This window comes from Ailuropoda melanoleuca, chromosome 8, assembly GCF_002007445.2.
Source record: "Ailuropoda melanoleuca isolate Jingjing chromosome 8, ASM200744v2, whole genome shotgun sequence".
NCBI lineage: Eukaryota > Metazoa > Chordata > Mammalia > Carnivora > Ursidae > Ailuropoda > Ailuropoda melanoleuca.
This window is the reverse complement of record NC_048225.1, coordinates 80,275,097-80,294,067: the sequence shown is the minus strand read 5'-3', so window position 1 is coordinate 80,294,067 and position 18,971 is coordinate 80,275,097. Positions and strand designations below refer to the sequence as shown.

The window sequence follows — 18,971 nt, the reverse complement described above, 5'->3', positions numbered from 1 at the left end:
CCCTAAACTCAACCACACAATCCTGGGTTTCTAGTATCCTTTCAAACTTCAATCTCTGAAAATTGCTCTGCTTCCAATTTGCCAAGAAAGGAGTGTCGTGTAATCAAATGTCGATAAGGCCAGTTCCAGCTGGCAAAGCTTTGTTTCTTCCTATGCCAGAGCTCAGCAATTGAACCAAAAGGCTAATTCCTCCCCTGTTTCTGTTTGCCAGTGATTCAGGGACGGCCAGGTTCTGCGACTGCTGGGAAATGAGTCTGACCTTCCCCCAGAACCCCTGGTTCTCTTCCTTGGTTCTATACTGAGAGTTGCCATGTCCTTGAAGTTCAACACTGAGCCCAGGAGGGCGAGGTATCCATGACCTTGGCACTGTGCCCTCCCCATTTGATCTCAAGCCATTCTTACCATGGAGGAGTTCATTTTGTCGCGCTCCAACCAGTGACTTTAGTTCTCTTAAGTATTCTGCATACAACCCCCTTGCCTGTTACTGATCTTAGAAGTTACTCGAACATTTTAATACATCTATTTAGATCTCTGTCAGTTGTCCCTGTATACCACCAGCCCCTCCCAGGTCTTACTCTGCATCATAGAATTTATTTCTTTTATTGTTTGCTCTGCTTATTATTCTTTAATGGTTTTCTCCTCCCTAGGTGCTAATTTCCTTTTCTTCCAGAAGCATGAAGTATGCTACTGATGAAGACATATAAATACATAAAACAAAGGAAGATTTTCTTCCACTTTTCTGCGCTCTGAGAGGATTGCTCCAGAACGGGATCTGTTCACTAGTGGTGAAAGTGTTCTGAGAGGGCTGTACCTCCCATGACATAAAAGTGACATCTTGTTGGACTCGAGTCCTTTGATGATATGTCCTTTCCTGCTCTGACTTTCAAAACCTTCTAGTGAAAAGGGCTCCTCTGTTGTTTATTTTTGCACCTACAATTGCTGACAGATTGACTAGGAAAGGAGGCTTATTAGGGGTGAGCTGAAATGGAAAATACACGGGACTTACAGGTTGGGTCTCCTGGCATTGGTCAGGTGACTTCTGCTTAGTTCACTGTCCGGACCTCACCTGTAGCGCCCTCTGCAGTTCCTTCCAGCTCTTATAGTTTGTGGATCCTTCTAAGCCCCTCTTTGTGTGAGCACCTTTCTCAGGTCAGGCACTAGAGTCAAGACTGCCCTCTTCTCTCCACAAGTCACTAAAAATCTCTCAAAGGTAGGTTCTATGCCTTCTTCAGCTTCCACTTCCCAGGGTCTAACACAGAGCAGGGCACAGGACAGCCCCCCAACAGGCATTTATTGTGGTTACTGGTGGTGGTGGGAGCGGGGGTGGTGGCAGCTGTGGAAATGGTAGGAAGAGCCCTTCTGAGGCGGCATCTTGCCAAGTGGGTTTTATGATAGACAAGCAGACTGCACTCGTTCTGCCTGACGATGAAGACTCCCAGCTGGCTATTTTGGGCCAGATCCTCAGAAGGCAGCCTTCCATCCGTCATGCTCTTACTTGTCATACTACCACTATATGGTTTGGCCATACCAACATTTAGGAATATCTGTCTTTCGGTAAGTCTGACTGAAGCCTGTGAAAAAGAAACTTCCATTTCTCATTGCTTGAGATTAGCCTCTCCTAATTTTTTTTTTTTTTTTTACAGAGTAAATAAGGACTATCAGAACTGAAATTTCCCAACCTCCCCTCTCTCCACTGCTAAACTGACTTTATCTGCTCTCATTGTTCTTGGCCCTCTTGCCTCAGAAAATGTAATGAGTTCCTTCCTCTCCAGGCTAAACTCTCCACCTGTGCAGCGGCTTCCCGTCCCTCTCTGCTTCCTCTGAGACCCCACTCATTCAATAGTGTCTTCATCTTTCATCTTTACAGCCCTTCACCACTTGAATTATCCCGCTGCCAACCTTCTGTCTTCCCCCCAAATAATAGTTTTATAAACATGCGACTCTTTTACCACTGTTTCCTTTCAACGTATTACCACCAAACTTCCTGAACGAGTAGTTCGTGCATCTTCTCTACCCTCTCAACTTCTTTTCGTCTTCAAATTATTATTATTTGCTTTCAACCCCTTTCACCCTACAGAAATAGCTCTGGAGAAGGAAATCAAGGACTTCATAATCAGAGGTTCACTTTTCCATTCTGTGATCATTTTATCTATGTCGGCTGGAGAATTTGTTCTTCTTGACCAGGTTTGCCTTCTCGAAAATTCTCTCTTCCCTTTGTCCCCAATTCTGTTCTCTCCTGATTCTCTTCATAAATCTTTGGTCTTTATTTCTCATTCCTTTCCCCCCTTATTCCTCTAAAGACATCGTTTACATTTTGCTTATTTTCCAGAATTTCATCTGTCACGTTCAGCTCTTCACTGTTGCTGGGGGATTCTCTTCTGTGTCCACTTCAACCTTCACCTCTAATCCTTCCCTTTTCCCTGAGACTCAAGACCTCATTTGCCCTTGAGTGTTGGCATTTCTGCCTGGATATTCTGCGGGGACATCAGTGGTCACAATCTCTTTTCTCTGTATCCACTAGTAGATTTGTCCACTACGTCGGGTCACAACACAAAGTGAGGAATCCTTCTAGATGCTCTCCTCCATCCTCCACATTAACCTGTTTACAACGTGCTATTCTTTTTACCACCTAAATACTTCTCCAACAGGTGTCTTCTCCTGTCCATTTCCCAAAGTTGTATGAGTTTACAGTATCAGCTCCCATAAGAATTGAAACTGCTTCCTCCCGTGTCTCCTTTTCTCTGGTTTCCTTTCATTCTAGTCTATTCTGCGTGACAGTTATCTTCTCACACTTAATCATGTGACGACTCAGCTCAAAGCCCTTCACTAACTCCCTGCTGTCTTCCCACCATGAGCGTGACCTCGCTCCCTGTGTTAAGTGTCCTAGGGCTGATGTAACCAATCACCACAAACTGGGTGGCTTCAAACAACATAAATGTATTCCCTGACTCTCCTGGGGGCTGGAGGTTCAAACCCAGTTTCCATCCGGTAAACTCAAGGGATCAGTAATATGGCACCTTCTGGAGGCTCTTGGGGAGAGTCCCTTCCTTGCCCCTTCCAGCTTCTTGGAGCCACCTGTGTTTGTTGGTTTGTGGTCATCTCGTCCATCTTCAAGTTGCATCACTCCGATCTTTGAGTCACCTGGCTTTCTGCAGGACTCTTCCTGCCTCTTCTTTCTTATAAGGACCCTTTGGACTACACTGGGCCCACCCAGATAATCCAGGATAATCTCCCCATCTCAGGAGTCTTTATTTAATCGTATCAGGAAAGTCCCTTTTGCCATTCATAGGTGACATTCACAGGTTCCAGAGATCAGGCATCTTTGGGAGGCATTATTCAGCCTGCCAAATTTCTGCCCTCTCCATCTGCTGCGTCAGAGGCCACTTCCTTATGAGGCGGCTTGCTCTCAATTCCTTGCATTTGTTTGCAGACAATGCAAGACCTCAGGGTTTCTCTCCCTGCCCCAGTCTAAGGCTGTAGATATGCTCATTGAAGTCTCCACCACTAAGCTTCTGTCTCATGCAGAAATTTCCTCTTGGGTCCCTGTCTTGTCTTATCTTCTCATGGGGTACTCTGTTTTTCTCCTTTCTTAGGTTTCTGTTCACCTGCCTAATTTCTGGGAGGGTATCTGTCTCCCTTTAACCCCTTAGGATCAGCAAATTAGTCTTCCTGGCTATGATATCTGTTCCTTACTTTCATTTTTTAATTGCTCTCTTCAGCTCTGTAAATTGCCATTTGCAATTAAATGATACCCTGTCCTAGTGTCAGCACCAGTTCTGGGTCCAGGGTCAAGGTTTGGATGAGGGCTTTGATCCTTTGCCATACTTCAGAGCCTTTGTGCCTGTGCTGTCTTGTCAACTCTTCTCCCTCCATTCTACCATCCCCTCCTTCCAGTTTGTCCAGATGAGGGGAGCTCACATGCCACCATGTCCACCACACCTCCCTTGATGCTCTGGGCAGAGGTCTTCACTGCCTCTCCCAGCACCTTGCATCTGTCCCTTGGTGGCGCTCTTCCCATTCCCTGTGCTGTCATTGCCCTGCATGGCTGTCTCCCGCAATAACAGATTTGACAGCACTTACCAGAATTCTCTCATTTTTTTACTTTAACAAGATTATTTATTTTAAAAATTCAAAATGCATAAAACAGAACAAATGAAAAATAAATCGTCCTTCCATTCTTGTTTCCCAGTGATTGAGTTCCACTCCCCAGAGACAGCCGGGCAGCCATTGCTACCAGTAGACTGTGTATCCATCCAGACATATTCCATTCCTAGCCATTTGGAAGTGAACAAAGCAAATTGCAGAAGAGTAGATATATTAGGGTCTCATCTGTTTTAAAAACTATATATAAATGTATGCCAATACACACACATATAAATATATATATAATCTTCTAGTCTCTCACTAAAAATATGTCTATGGATGTGTGTATACAATATGTATATGTATATATACATATAATATATATAGAGAGAAACATATGTATATAATCTCAAAATAGCTTTATTTGTGTGTATATATATATATATATGTATATATATATATATATATATATATGAGAACAAATTGTCTGTTTGCTCTAAGATTAGGGCTATGGGGTAAAGACTTTTATTTTTTGTACTAGAAATTTCTGTATTGCTTTTCCCACAATAAGCATGTGCCACTTTTACAGTCAAACCCTTTTAACACATTGAAGAATATATTCTGCAAAGTTTGCATTACCTTGAGTGAAGACTTAAAGTTGACTTTAAAAAGCCAAACCAAAACCAAAACAAAGCATACTATTGTTATCTACAGAGAGCTGAACTTTGGATAGAAATCTGGGAGGAAGTGCAAAACAATATCATGTCTTATTAGTGTTTGCGTCTTCATCCCTGACATGGTGCCTGGCATATAATTAGCATCCACTGTTTTGGAATGAAGGAACCTTTTATTTTGTTCTTACTTCAAAAAAAAAAGACAGTAAAGAGCTATAGATCTGTAGATTCTAGAGAAGTGACCAAAAAAAAATTGAATCTTCATCAAATAAGAGCTTCCAAGGGCTTAATTTTAATCTGCCACCTGACACACTAAGCACAGTACATTTTCTCTTTCTTTCTTTCTTTCTTTCCTTCTTTCTTTCTTCTTTCTTTCTTTCTTTCTTTCTTTCATACTCCATTAAGAAGTGGATTTCCTCAGGGCTTTCTCCTTTTCCTTTTCCAATACCACTTTCATTGTTACTTTAGATCTGACCTTTGTCATTATCTTTTCTTGCCATCGCCCTTGGTGCATATAGGGGAGGTTATCTGGGTTGACAAGTGGCAATCAGGAAACTTCTTTTCTGCTGTAATTTCTAGCCCATAATCCACTGGGTTTTTGTTTGTTTGTTTCGAGCCCATTGCCTCCTTTCCGTGGGGAAAGCTAAGGAGAACAGCTTCCTCTTCTTCCATGATACAAAGCTGAGGTTTTCTGTTTTTTGTTTTTTTCCATAAGGTGACCCTCTAGCTCCAAGAAGTCTTAAGTCAGATTAGAGGCAAAGGAAGAAGTAAGCCACCTAGATGGCATTGTATTTCTACCACACAGGACGCCATGTTTTCCACTTTCCATCGATTTGTTTTTGGGTGGATAGGGCCCAAGACGGACTCCGTTGGTCTCTCTCCCCAGAATAATGAATAGATTTCTCCTATGGCTGAAGCAAAAACAACAGCTGGATCAGCAGTCAGCCTTCTGAACCTGGCCTGTGAGTACCAGTCAGCAGAGACTCAGTCTTGTGCATTTGATGGCTGGTGCAGCTCGTAGGCTAACTTACATAATTATGGTAAATGGCATGGAAATCTGATTAAGTTTGGGAACGCAACATAGAAATCCAACAAAGAGTAATAACATAAGTTTCTATAATGTTTTGTGTTTTACAACCCTATGGTTGCAAGCCAGCTCCAAAGGCTCTTTTTATGCATGTTTACAACAATGAAGTTAGCACTCCAGTGGCAAAAGCAATTACGGCATATAGCTATTTTCTTTAAATGATTAACTCATTCATTCCTCAAACATTTGCTGAGGGCCTGCTATACGCAAAGCCCTGTAGTGAGCAGAGAGGGGATTTAGTTTGGAGGAGACAGCTGCTCTATGGCTTTCCCAGGCAGACAGGCCTGGAAAAGGTCCTGCTGAAGCTGAGCCTGATGGGATCATAAACAGAGGCTCTGAAAAGGAGCTAAGCTTTCCGAAACATATGGGTGAGGTTTAATTTAAATCTTCAAGTCCCTGGGTCCTGATGCAGAGTCCAGAGTAAACTGGGTCTGTAGGCTGAAGGAAGACATCATTATGAATAATCTTACCAAACAGCATGTTATATAACTTTCCTCATTTAATCCTGAAGTCTGACCCTCCCCATTTTATAGATAAGGAAATCAAGTCTCAGAGAGCTTAAATAACTTGCAGGTAGTCACAGAACTAGTCAGGGGCAGAGCCGGGACAAGAAGAATGCCTTCACCTCCTGAGATAACACCGGGTACAGCTGGATGCTGTTTTGCTGCCAATGGCACAAGAAGAGATTAAGGTAGGAAGGTGAGTGAATGAAATGGAGGTGGGACCAGGACATAAATAAAGCCAGGCCACTAGCCTAAGATGAACTCAACAAGGCCAGATGTCACCCCTGGTTGGACTTCATAGTGGATCCACTGCCTTTCACCTTGAGTTTCCTGGATTTTTGATTGTTGTGGGATTTGGGACCATGATCAGTGATGACGGTACAGTTGGAGTAGTTTTGTTTTCCTATGTGGCAGTGTTCCTCAAAATTAATCATGCATATGTCACCTGGGATCTTGTTAAAATGGACATTCTGATCCAGTAAGTCTGGGTAGGGCCTGACATTCTGCATATCTAACAAGCTGTCACTCGAGGCCAATGCTGCCAGTCCAAGGACCCACTTTGAACAGCAAGGTGATAGACTTGTCTCAAAGACGAACAGGGAATGGGTTCTCTCATCATCCTCGTTTGACCTGTCCAATGCAGAAACTTTAAAGCTGGAGCCATGGCATGGTGGCCTCCAGGGGTATGTCCTGGTGTCATCCCCATGGAGGAGTGTCACTGATAAGAGGACTAGACTGAATGGTTTTCACTTTGGACCAGGACTTTTCTCTGATTAAGCCATTGATCGGTAGGCTTGTGTGCAGAATTGAACAGTCTTAAGCCCTCAGGCACTGAAGGGAATTGGAAACATGCCAGCAATCAGGACTAAAGGTGATAAGCTGATTTTTCTAAACTTTGTACTGTAGGCAACATTGTTCTCATCTTACTGTCTCAAGCATTCTCTAAGTTTTTTTTTTTTAATTAGTATTCAAGAGGCTCCCTTTTTTTTTTTCTTGTGGAAACCACTAATGGCTGTAAAGTTTCATACTGTAACATGGGGCTAGCATTTTAGCTAATGGGACAATTGTGGTGGTGATGCTCAATTCCCTTCATATAATTATGGGCCTGACAAGAGTGACATATTGTACATACACATACAATTTAGTAGTTAATTATATAGTATTCTGGATTATTTTCTACTCCAGACATGTAAGCTTTGCCCTCATAACTTGATTGATTCCTTCTTGGAAGAGGGCTTACCCATTCATTTAGTTAACACCTTCTATATCTAAACATGGGTCTAGGCACTGGGCATTTAATGATGAATGACACGGAAGAGTTTCCTGCTTCTATGGAGCATATATCCTAGTGAAGAGAGACAGACAGTGGCAGGTAACAATAAACGAAAGCAGTAATTCTAGATAATGAGAAATCCTGCAAAGAAACTGAAACCAGATGATGTGGTAGCTGTTCGCTGGAGGATTGGGAACTGATTAAGATGGCGGTCACAGAAAGGCCTCAGTGTTGGTGATAAGGGGGTGAAGTTGAGCTAAGACCTAGAAAAGATAAGATGGAGCTGGGACGGAACCATCCAGGCAGAGGAAATAGCAAATGCAAAGGCTTCATAAATTTTTTTTTAATTCTCATAGCTTCTAGCATAATGCTTTCTAGTAGGGTCTGTAAAGTGACTTGATAAATATCAGACTGATACCCAGTAGGACTGTGGAGAAGAGAGGAGCCTCTATTCTCTGATGGCAGCTGAAGAGGAGAAAGCCTACTTTCTCCAAACTTGTTCTGTCTCCTAGATTCAGCAAGCTGAGACAGGACCAATGTGTTCACCTCATCCTCTTGTTTTAAAACTTTTAATTCCAGTATAGTTAATATATAGCGGTGCATTAGCCCATACTCCTTTATCCAGCCTGTAGATCGGTGCTCAGGTGGGATGGCTGTGGTGATACAAACCCAAGAGAAATGAGCATAAGGCACAGTACATATGTCTACCAGCACTTTTATCTCAATGTTATGTGCTCTACCCCACAACTAATAGTTTACTTCTGAAAAAAAAAAAATGTTGGAAATGTGAAATTTGCAAGATAAATGGTGATACAAGGGGATATTCCACATCAAATGTGAAAATCTGAACTTGACATTACTTGGGGTTTTCATGTCTTTGGGGATGATTGTCTTGTTTCTTAATATGTCTTAGTAATATGTCTCTATTGCCCAGCCTGTTCTAAGGTGGCGTTTTGAGGGAAAGAGCACTGGGTGGGGAATCAAGAGACCTGGGTTCTTGGTCTCAGTTGAGCCAATAGCCAGCTGGCCATGGGTCAATCACTTAACCCTCTTCAAAATAATCTCACCTGTATACAGGATAACGAACATGAATTAGATGATAATTAAAATTCCTTCTACTTCTAGTGTTCTGTGACTTTGCACACTCAGCCAGTGATTTCTACTTTTTTTTTTAATTGTTTTTATTTATTTGACAGAGAGACAGCCAGTGAGAGAGGGAACACAAGCAGGGGGAGTGGGAGAGGAAGAAGCAGGCTCCCGGCGGAGGAGCCTGATGTGGGGCTCGATCCCAGAACACCAGGATCACACGCTGAGCTGAAGGCAGACACTTAACGACTGCGCCACCCAGGCGCCCCAGTGATTTCTACTTCTATAACAGAATGCAACGTTTAATAATGCCTGGCTTATGGCTAAATAGGTTAACTCTACTGATGTGGAAGGAGTTTAGTGTAGTTGTTTGTAGGAAATATTTAAAGTCAGGCAGATTTTTATCACAATTTTCAGTTGCTGTGACTCTGGCAGTTTCCTTAAAAGCTGTGAGCCTCAATTTCCATGTCTGTAAAATAGGGCTATGAATACTCATCATACAAGTGAGGATTTGGGTAAAGATTGAATACGGTAATTATATATGAAGCACAATGTCTAGCATTCTGTAAGTGTTCAACTCATTATGAGTATTACTATTGTTATTACTATGATTACTAGAATTATTTTAATGAATTTGCAGGTCAGCTTATTATTTTTTGAACAAAATAGTAACTGACGAAAATTTCAAAGGGATATCAATAAAACTCGCCCTAGGTACATTCGCTCTTCACAGAAACACTGATGTATATTTTACGAGTCACAGATCACCTACTAATCAGGCTAGTGGAACAGGGGGCCCAAATCTTCATCCCAAAAACCAGGGTCAACATCACATCCTTTGGCAACCATTTTCAGTTCCAGTTGTAGTCCCTTTGCTGGGAAAAGATGAGGAAATAAGTGTCATTTCTCCCATACATATGAGAGGGGATTTTTTTTAATTTAATTTAATTTTTTTTTTGGTGGAGGTAGGGGATAGAAACTATAAGAATGTGCTCTCTGTGGAAAAGGATCCCTGGGGAAGGCTTTTTGATAAGCAGCCTGGGTGTTTCTGCCTTTTAAGTGCAAAGGAGCTGTCGGGTGCCTTCCACAAAGGGGGAAAAATTCATGAATGTGTCCAGCCGCACCAGCCATCCCTTTTACCTGCGATTCAAAGCCTCTGCCATCTGGCTCCACTGCCTGCATAAAGATGCAGACAGAGATTCCTCTCGGGCCCCAGAGGTGGGACCCTGGCCCTATCTACAGCTAAAGTTCCAACATAAGTGGATGATGTTGGGGCTGAGAGAGAACTTGTTAGCAGTTTTTTGTTTTCGTTAGACCCCTATCCCGTTCTGGTTTCATTGACAGTCTGCTGTCGAGGAACATCTACGCATCTCTGGTTCAGTCCCCACGCCTACCCCATCTCCAGCCCCGTGTAACACCATGCACAGTGTCTAGCAGTCAGTCAGTCAATACTGATGGAATGAATACGTGAGTCAATGCCATACTTTTTCTCTTCTTCTTCCCTTTCCAAGGGAAATGACTGCATATTGTCTGAGATAGCCTCTCCTTTAACACCTTGCCCCCAACACCCCTGGCACCAGCCTACCCTTTCATCATCCCTCCTCCCTATCTCCAGGTTTGAGTGTGTTGTGGGTGTAGGGGAGGAGGGAGGTTGTCATGTCCTGGAGTTTGGCATTAGAGGAATAGACTATGGGGCTCCTGGGTGGCTCGGTCGTTAAGCGTCTGCCTTCGGCTCAGGGTGTGATCCCAGCATTCTGGGATCGACCCACATCGGGCTCCTCCGCTGGGAGCCTGCTTCTTCCTCTCCCACTCCCCCTGCTTGTGTTCCCTCTCTCCACTGGCTGTCTCTCTGTCAATAAATAAATAAAATCTTAAAAAAAAAAAAAAGAAGAAGAATAGACTAGACAGGTATCTGGGTGGCTCAGTTGCTTAAGCGTTTGCCTTCACCTCAGGTCATGGTTTCAGGGTGCTAGGATCGAGTTCCACTCCCTGCTCAGCGGGCAGTCTGCTCCTCCCTCTTCCTCTGCCCCTCCCCTGGCTTGTGCTCTCTCTTGCTCACTCTCTCTCTTAAACGAATAAAATGCTAAAAAAAAGAAAAAAAGAAAAAAATAGGCTAGACATTAAAGCCAGTGATCAGCACAAGGTAGGACTAGGATTAAATACTAGGAAGTGGAGTAAATCCACGTGTGGACCTCCAATTTGTGATAGCTTTCCAAATTTCTGGCTACCAGTTAATGTTCTAGGAGCCAGTAACAGCCTTTCTTTTATAATGCAAGTCAGAAAGTTTTCTTGGTCGGGGTGCGGGGGGTGGGATATGTGTCAGGTGTAATGGGTAACTTGAGCTTAAACAGAAACACAAGACATAAAACCATTTTGACCTAAACCAACAAATCAACAAACCCCATTCATCTGAGCTTATCTGTTTGGCCACTGGCCATTTCTGATTCATTCCTAATTTTCATTCCTCTGTTGTCAGAGACAGTCTTCCTGAATCCCATGGAACTCTTGGGAAGTTGTTTCAATTATTAGAAGATATAAATTAAAGAGAAAATTTTAAAATACATTAGAAAAACTAATGTCAAAGAAACCAGCAAGAAATGGATCAGGTAAGTAATTAATCTCGAAAAAAATGAGAGTAGTTGACATCAATTTCAAGCCTGGCCCCAAGTGCCAGCTACACTACACAGAGTAGGTAATTCGTGCTACAAAAGACAGAGGCTCCAGAATGCATCATTTCTTTCTCTGTTCCCGATGAGGGGAAGAGAGTCCTCCAATCAGACCAACTCTCCTTTTTTACAAATTCTCAAGCACACTTTGACTTTACTCCCGCTAGGTTGCTGCCAGTAGTCAGTGATGTGCAGGTCTCAGTCAGCAGCATGTCGAGGGAAGGCTAAGTTCCTTTGCAAGGTAACGGCGTTTACGCATTCCTTCTGAAGTGTGCATTGAGTGTTTACTATACTTCAGGCACAGTGCTTGGCACCAGGAGTATGGTGGTTAATAAAAGAGGGCTCCTAACGCACTGTGGAATTCTAGATGTTGAAGTAAAGCCTGACTGTTTCCTCTGGTGGCCTTTCCTTACCTCTTCTCTCCTTGCAAGTGGCTGGTCAGTATCCGTGGGACTGCACGGCAGAGCCCTCAGGGGAACCCACAAAAGAGGGGAAGGAAGCCATTGCAAGATCCACCTTGAGCATTTATCCTGTTCCCTGGAACGTTTCTCAGGGGCAGGCTTAATGCACGTTCTATCAACTACCAAAAAGTCGGTGCTGATGACATCTGCTCGCAGGAGGCATCTGGAACATGCCGAAGGAGGGAGGCAAAGCAACACATGTGGAGAGCTTTAAATGGAAGACCCCTGGCAACATCAAGCAGTTCTGGGGAGAGACACTGTTGGGCCAGAGACGGCTCAGCTCAGTCATCACCGCACGAGACCCGTGGACTTCATTAAGTCTGGCGAGGGACGGTGTTCTTTACTGTTAGTTAGAAGGTGATGCCACAAGGGCCCTCCATCGAGGACAATCAAAAAATCAAGCAGGTGCAAAAAGACCTTAAAACGTTTTTGGTTTTGCTGATAAAAAACCAAAATAAGAAAGTAAGAAAGAAAAAGAAAAGGAGAAAGAAGCATTTCTTTAGCTCCATTTCTCAGTAAATCTGCCAGTTAAAATATGTGCTTTGTAGGTGAAATGTGAGTGCTAGTGACAGGGAAAAACAACCTAATCGGATAAACCAACAGCCCGGACTCCCTTGACACTTCTCTGTTTCCTTGGGGTTTTTCTGGAGTCAGGCTGATTCCGCAGGGGCAGCTCCTAAAGTCGCTCCTTGCGTGTGCTTCCGCCGCCCGCGCCGACTGCCGGGGCCCCTCCTGTCAATTTATTACAAACCCAGTCGATGACTGTGGTAATTGGTTCTATATATATTGATGTGTTGGGGGCATTTATGACTTTATGTATTTTTATTCTGTCGGCTCTGCCTCCTCCTCCCTCGGAGAGCAGGGAGCTCGGCCCACGTCTGTGCAACTCCCCATGTTGCTGTAGATTCTGTTCGCAGGGGCTCACATGCAATATTGATCAGAGCCGCGTGGATGAGGATATCGGGAGACAGCCGCCTGCCAGCTTCACCGGCCCCTGCATTCTTGTGCAGGGCTGAACAGAAAGGAGATGTTATTCCTTCAAACTGTCCACAGTCACTGTCTTCAAGGGTGATTAATATGTAGGGACCTGTGTAGACCATGTCTCCTGCATTCGCTGGGCAGGTAAAGGTCATTCACGATCGACAGATAAACATCAAAGCAAATAGAACCTAGGATATCTCCCCTATAATTCCATCAGCTATTTTTTTATGCTTTCATTATTTTTTTCATCACTATTGAGTCTCCACTTTGTGCGGTGTTGCCGGTCAACCTGCAAACAAACTGTAGGAGAGACAGGATACCTGCTCTCATGGAGACTATAAACCAGCAAATGAAGCAAAGTATTAGGAATTTTGACTCTAGGGGGGTAGTGAGGAGGGTGCCAGAGGCAGTGCCCGCTTGAGACAGAGCCATCAGGGAAGCTGTGCGTGACACTTTTGCTGAGATGTGGAGGAGGAGCTGGAGGAAAGACGTCACGGAGGGGGAATGGCCAGTGCAAGGAGGTGGGGAAGAATGGTGGGGTCGGAGCCGAAGGAGCAAGGAAGCTGTGGCCTGGCTGGAGGCTGGAAGGGCTGAGATTGGCCATGCAGAGCCACAGAAGCCCCAGCTAGGCTGCTGGAAAGGAAGCCACTGAGGCAAATGCCCCGGTCACATGTATAATATGCTGGGATCCCTCCTGCACGGGGTGGAGAATAGCTTCAAGGGAGGCCAGAGTGGGCACAGGGACACTGGATAGAGACCTAAAACAGTAACCCAGGCAGTGGACAGGGAGAGGAAAGAACAGAGCCAGGTTTGTTTATGGAACAGAGAAGCTTGAGGACAGGGGTGTCTGGGAGAGAGTGGGGCAGGGTGGGAGGAATCAGACTAATTCCCAGATATTTGCTTGCCAAAGTACCGTTTACAAACTTGGGGGAGGGGATGCGATGGAACAGACTGGGGGAGGATGGGGAAGAAAGAGATTCATGCAGACTTGTCGATTTTGAGTCTCCATACACACAACCAAGTGGAGTCCAGTAGGCTGTTGGACAGGCAGGTCTGGAGCTCAGAGGAGAGGTCACTGCTGAGAGATGCCAATCCGTGAGTCGGCAGAATTCAGCCGGTGTCTAAGGCTTTGGGATGGGTGAGCTCACCTAGGGAGGATGACGGAGAAGAGCAGAGGGCCCAGGACGAAGGCCCGAATGGCTCACGGGTAGAGAGCGGGTAGAGGTGGCAGGTGGAAGGTAGCTCAGCAAAGGGGACTTTGAAGGGGGCACCGGGAGGTGGGGCGACCAGACGGAGACGGTGGCAAAGAAGAGAGCAGGCAGATGTGTCTTGTCCTGCTGAGCAGGGAGGGAGATTAGCAGGGAGAACATCCCTGCCCTGTTCCCTTAAAGAATCATAACGTATTATCATCACAAAGGCCCTGAGAAATCATTATAATGGTAACTTACAATGAGTAGTATTTCACGTACACCGTATTTCTCGGCACTTTATGAAGGAAGAGGTAGGTTACATATGATGACCCTGTTTGGTGAACGGTCTTTTGTGAGTTCTTCTCAGTCACTCTGAATTGGAAAACCAGGAAAGGCACCTTGCAAACCAGAGCTGTGTCCCTTGGGGATCTGCAGGGGGCATGAATCATCCCAGATCCTTGGGGTGCTGAGCTAGCTTGAAAAGCATTCCCCACTGGGGACATATGCCTGCGGACCATGTGCCCTTGCAGTAGGACTCTCTCGCCAGTCCCCTACCCCACTGGCAGTCCAGCACCCCTAATTCCAGAGGGGATTGCTTGGGACCTGCGATGTGAAGACACTAAGCTGTGGTCACGTAGAGAGTGGCAGAACCCAGGCTTGGTCACCGACTGTCCGAGTCTCGCAGAGCTCTGTGTCTGTTTCTCCGTGTGCTGAAACCCACAAGGGCTCTGGGCACTTGTCCATCATCCAGGTGCCTCTCTTTGTATATGATGTGCCCATCATGCTGACCCAGGATGAGCACTCCATCCCAGAAGGATGCCAGATCACACATGGCACAGTCTACTCTTAACAGTTCTATAATTGCTAGGCATTCTGAGCATAATAGCAAACAAGATGAAATCCTTCCTCTGCCCAGTTCTTAGCTGGCCATCCACCCCCCAGAGAGAGGGCACCAGTCTACAAGTTAGCAAGCACTCATTACCTGCTGCTGAAGGCGTATCGAGTGCCAGGCCCGATGCTACGTGCTGAGTGTCTATTGATGAATAAGAGCCAGGTCCCCGGCTCTCAAGTCATTCATAAAATATGTGGGAGGGTGTCTAGAAATTATAATAGTATGGTAAGGGCTACAAGAGACCTGAGAACAGGAAGCAGCGAAGAGGGGCTCCTAATCCAGACTGGGGCAGGATTGAGAAAACTGTCCTGGAGGAAGTGTTGCCTGGACAGAGAGCTGGTGGGGGGTGGACATTAGCGTGCAGCCTCTGGGGCCAGGACAGTCTCAGCCGGAAAAAAGCAAGGCATGGGAAGCCTGGGGGGGTGTGGGAAATACGGGGAAAGTGAGGCTAGAGAGGGGCCAGGGACAGGTGTAAAGGGCCTGCTGGCCATGCTCAATTCCCTTAGTTTTACCTTAAAGTCATTTGAGAATTATTAAAGAATTTCAACAGAGAGAAGACATGTCCCCATTGTGCTTTAGAAGCATACACCCAGGGGTGCCTGGGTGGCTCAGTCGTTAGTGTCTGCTTTCAGCTCAGGGCGTGATCCTTGCATTCTGGGATCGAGCCCCACATCAGGCTCCTCCGCTGGGAGCCTGCTTCTTCCTCTCCCACTCCCCCTGCTTGTGTTCCCTCTCTCATTGGCTGTCTCTCTCTGTCAAACAAACAAATAAATAAAATCTAAAAAAAAAAAAAAGCATACACCCAGAGGCTCCTGGGAGCTCAGTCAGTTGCACGTCTGACTTCAGCTCAGGTCATCTCAGGGTCCTGGGATAGAGCCCTGTGTCGGGCTCTCTGCTCAGCAGGGTGTCTGCTTCTCCCTCTGCCCCTTCCCCTGCTTGTGATCTCTTCCTCTCTCTCAAATAAATAAATAAAATCTTAAAAAAAAAAAAAGCATAGACCTGGTAACAGTGAAGAGGATAATTGGGAGATATCAAATCTAGAGATAGATTGACCATCAGGAAAATTTTGGAGTAGACCAGTGGGAAGTGTGGAAGGTCTACTGAGGGGAAGACGTCAAGCGTAGCGCGAATGTGACAGTAATTTGGGAAATGTCCCCCAAAAGCTGACTCTTGGGATGTGGAAGGTGAGGATGGGGTAAGCCATGCAAGGCTTGCCCATAGAAATCCCCTAGGTGGACATAAATGGAGAGCCTGTGGGCCCTGCGGCGACTTCCCTCATTGTGGAACAGCAAGAATTTAAAGCTCTTTGGCTGAGACATTGAATCAGGCTGACGTGGATTTCTGAGTAACAGAATTTTTGCTTTTTGTCCTAGTACAATTTGCTTCTCGATGCTGACAAGGCTGAGTGAGGATCCAGAGGCAGCAAACCCAACTTTCTGAAATGTCCATTCTAGCAAGACCTCACTTTTGGGGGGTGGGGGCTCTTGAACTGCAGCCACACCTTATTGAGATGTAAGGGAGGAATGAGGAACCTGCATATTCGTCTGTATTCTTATCTCATAGACAAGTGTGGGATGGCAGGAGCTCCAAGGAGAAGCACCTTGAACCCAGACCAGTCCTCTGGCCGAGTGCAGGGGGAAAAGGACAGCAGTGATCTCTATGGTCTCGGGTTTTCCGATCCACATGAGTCCATCCACCATATTAAATAGCACAGCAGTTTCTCCTGGGAAAGCCATCTGGGGAGAGATGACCTACGGATGTTGGTGAAGATTGAGAACGGGCCGGGGTGGGTGGGGAGATTACGGTTTGTAAAACCTACTAATGCTTGCCTGTAGTAGCTAGAGGTCATATTTCTGCAAATACTCTGATTCTTGCCATTTGGAGCATATGTCTCCTTGTTATCTTTTAATTGGTTTTTATTCTAAATTTAACACTAAACAGTTTGTGATGGTAGCGGCTGTGAGCACTGGTGTGGTGCATGTTAATTCTAGGGACGCGTGAGGCGTCAGGACGTATCCGTGCCCTCCCTCTCCTCCCCCCATCACAGCAGCCCGCATTAAGGAGCTGGAGATTGCTCATTGCGCCCTTTCCTGCCTGTGCTGTCATGTTTATAGATGTCAGGTTTGGGGGAACAGAGGGGGAAGAGTCATCTAAAATCTCAATGATGACACCAGAAGCCCCGTGTGGCAGCAGGTAAATGCCGATAGCCCGGAAGCTGGTGTCTGCGAGCCCGGGATGCGTGACAAGCGCACCCAGGAGAGGCCTTCAGAAGTCGTTGAAAGCAGCCCAGCAAAATGCAGTAATTGGGGTGTTCTGGAGAAAGCCAGAGAAGTCTGGGTTTGAAGATCTTGTCTCTCTATGTTATAGAAGGAAACAGGGTGCAACGTGGGAAGGAAAAGGATATGACTGCATGATTTTAGAACAAATGACTCAAGGCCTCTGAGCCTTGGTGTCCCCATCTGCAAAATGGGGCCACGAGAGTATCGCAGAGCGTTGTGAGGACTAAGAGTCTTGAGGCTGTTAGAGCGTCTGGCCCATAGTCAGTCCTCGATAACATGAACTATTAGGTTCTGTTCCAAAAGGGGTGCAGTCGCACAGCAGTCCAACAAGATGCTCGGCAAGGAACGAATTCCACGTTCAGATTATTTTTTGACAACACTGCATGCGATGTTTCCTTTGTGGAGATTTGTAATACATATTAGAATTCTAAAGGCTTTCTGCAGATTTACGAGAAAGCCTGCTTAACTTTCACTTGAGTTGTTCGTGCGTCCCAGAGCCCATCTTTTTTTTATTTGTTTCTCTATTTGTTATTTTTAATAATGCTATGAGCAGACCCGAGAAACAAAAGTTCTAGGAAACCTACTTAGGAAAATCATGAGTTTTTATGACACAGCTTCTAACAACGGCACATGCTTTCTCTTTAACCCCCTCTCTCCAGACGAGGCGCCAAATCTTTGCATTTCTTCTGCAGTACTCCCTTGGTTTGCCCCTCACGCTTGCACACACGATTGTCACCCCAGGCTGAGCGCAGACCGCCAGGCCTGCCTTGCTACCACAGTGTCCTGGCTGGTCACCTTTGCTTCTAGGCTCGCATTTATTCAGACATTCGATCTAAGTCAGTCCACACGGCATCGCCTGCCTCATTTTCCTTGCCCACTGCCATGCTCCAAGCCTTGCTCTAGCTGCTTCGTCAAGCCCAAGATTCCCGGTCTGGTTCTTCAGGGGCCCCAGTGTGGCCCTACCCGGCCTGTGTCACTTTCTGTAAAAGTCGGTGTCACAGTGTGAAACTCTTGAAAGACCGCTTTAGCCCCCTTCTCCTCTGTGGTTTGACCTTGTTGGCCCTGCCCTCATCATCCATGCCCCTGACCACCTCGTCAGCTCCTACCCATTCGTAAAACGTGGTCTTCCAGGAAGCCTTCCGAGACTTCTCTGGCCCTCCAGACTCCTCTAACGTTGACCATCTCAAGCACACCACGTGGGACTGGTCGTGCCCCCAGAGTCAGACAAGCCCAGGGACACGTTCCACCTCTTCCACCCGGAGCTCTGTGACCTGGGGCAAAGTGATTTCCCTCCCCGTTGCTCAGGTCTGTCGTCAATAAGGGAGGGACCGTTTCAGCACCCACCACTAAGGTTGATAGGAAGAACTGATAGTGTTGAATCTTACCTAGACACGAAGAAATCCAGTCATTCTTCATGTTCTGGAAAATGGCTTACCACGAAGAACTAACCTTCCCCGTGAGATGATGATAAGACTCATGGTTGCCCCCTTTGTTTGTGAGAAGGCCAGATACAGACTCGAAATCCCCATTCTTTGCTCTATAAAAGGTCACCTAAACTATTGTCCCCAGTGATCGATCAGAACAAAATGCTTGCTGATCGAGCTTTGGTTATACCCCTGAACTTTGGCCCATGTTCAGCCTGAAGGAGCATGTTGTCCCTCCTGAGAATAGGGTGGCCTCACACTTCTTCCCCACACCTGGTTCTTTCTAGCTTTTTTTAGTTCTCTCTATAAAAGAAAAACTCTTTTTACCTAACCCTCGAGATGCTTGCAGACCTCACCAGAGTATTCTCCCTA

The 18,971-nt window shown here is 45.7% G+C and overlaps 1 protein-coding gene across 2 annotated transcripts in view; it reads left to right on the top strand.

The window, feature by feature from the left end:
- Positions 1-18,971, top strand: part of ASTN1 (astrotactin 1) — a 305,257-nt gene that overhangs the window by 238,192 nt on the left and 48,094 nt on the right. The window lies entirely within an intron of this gene.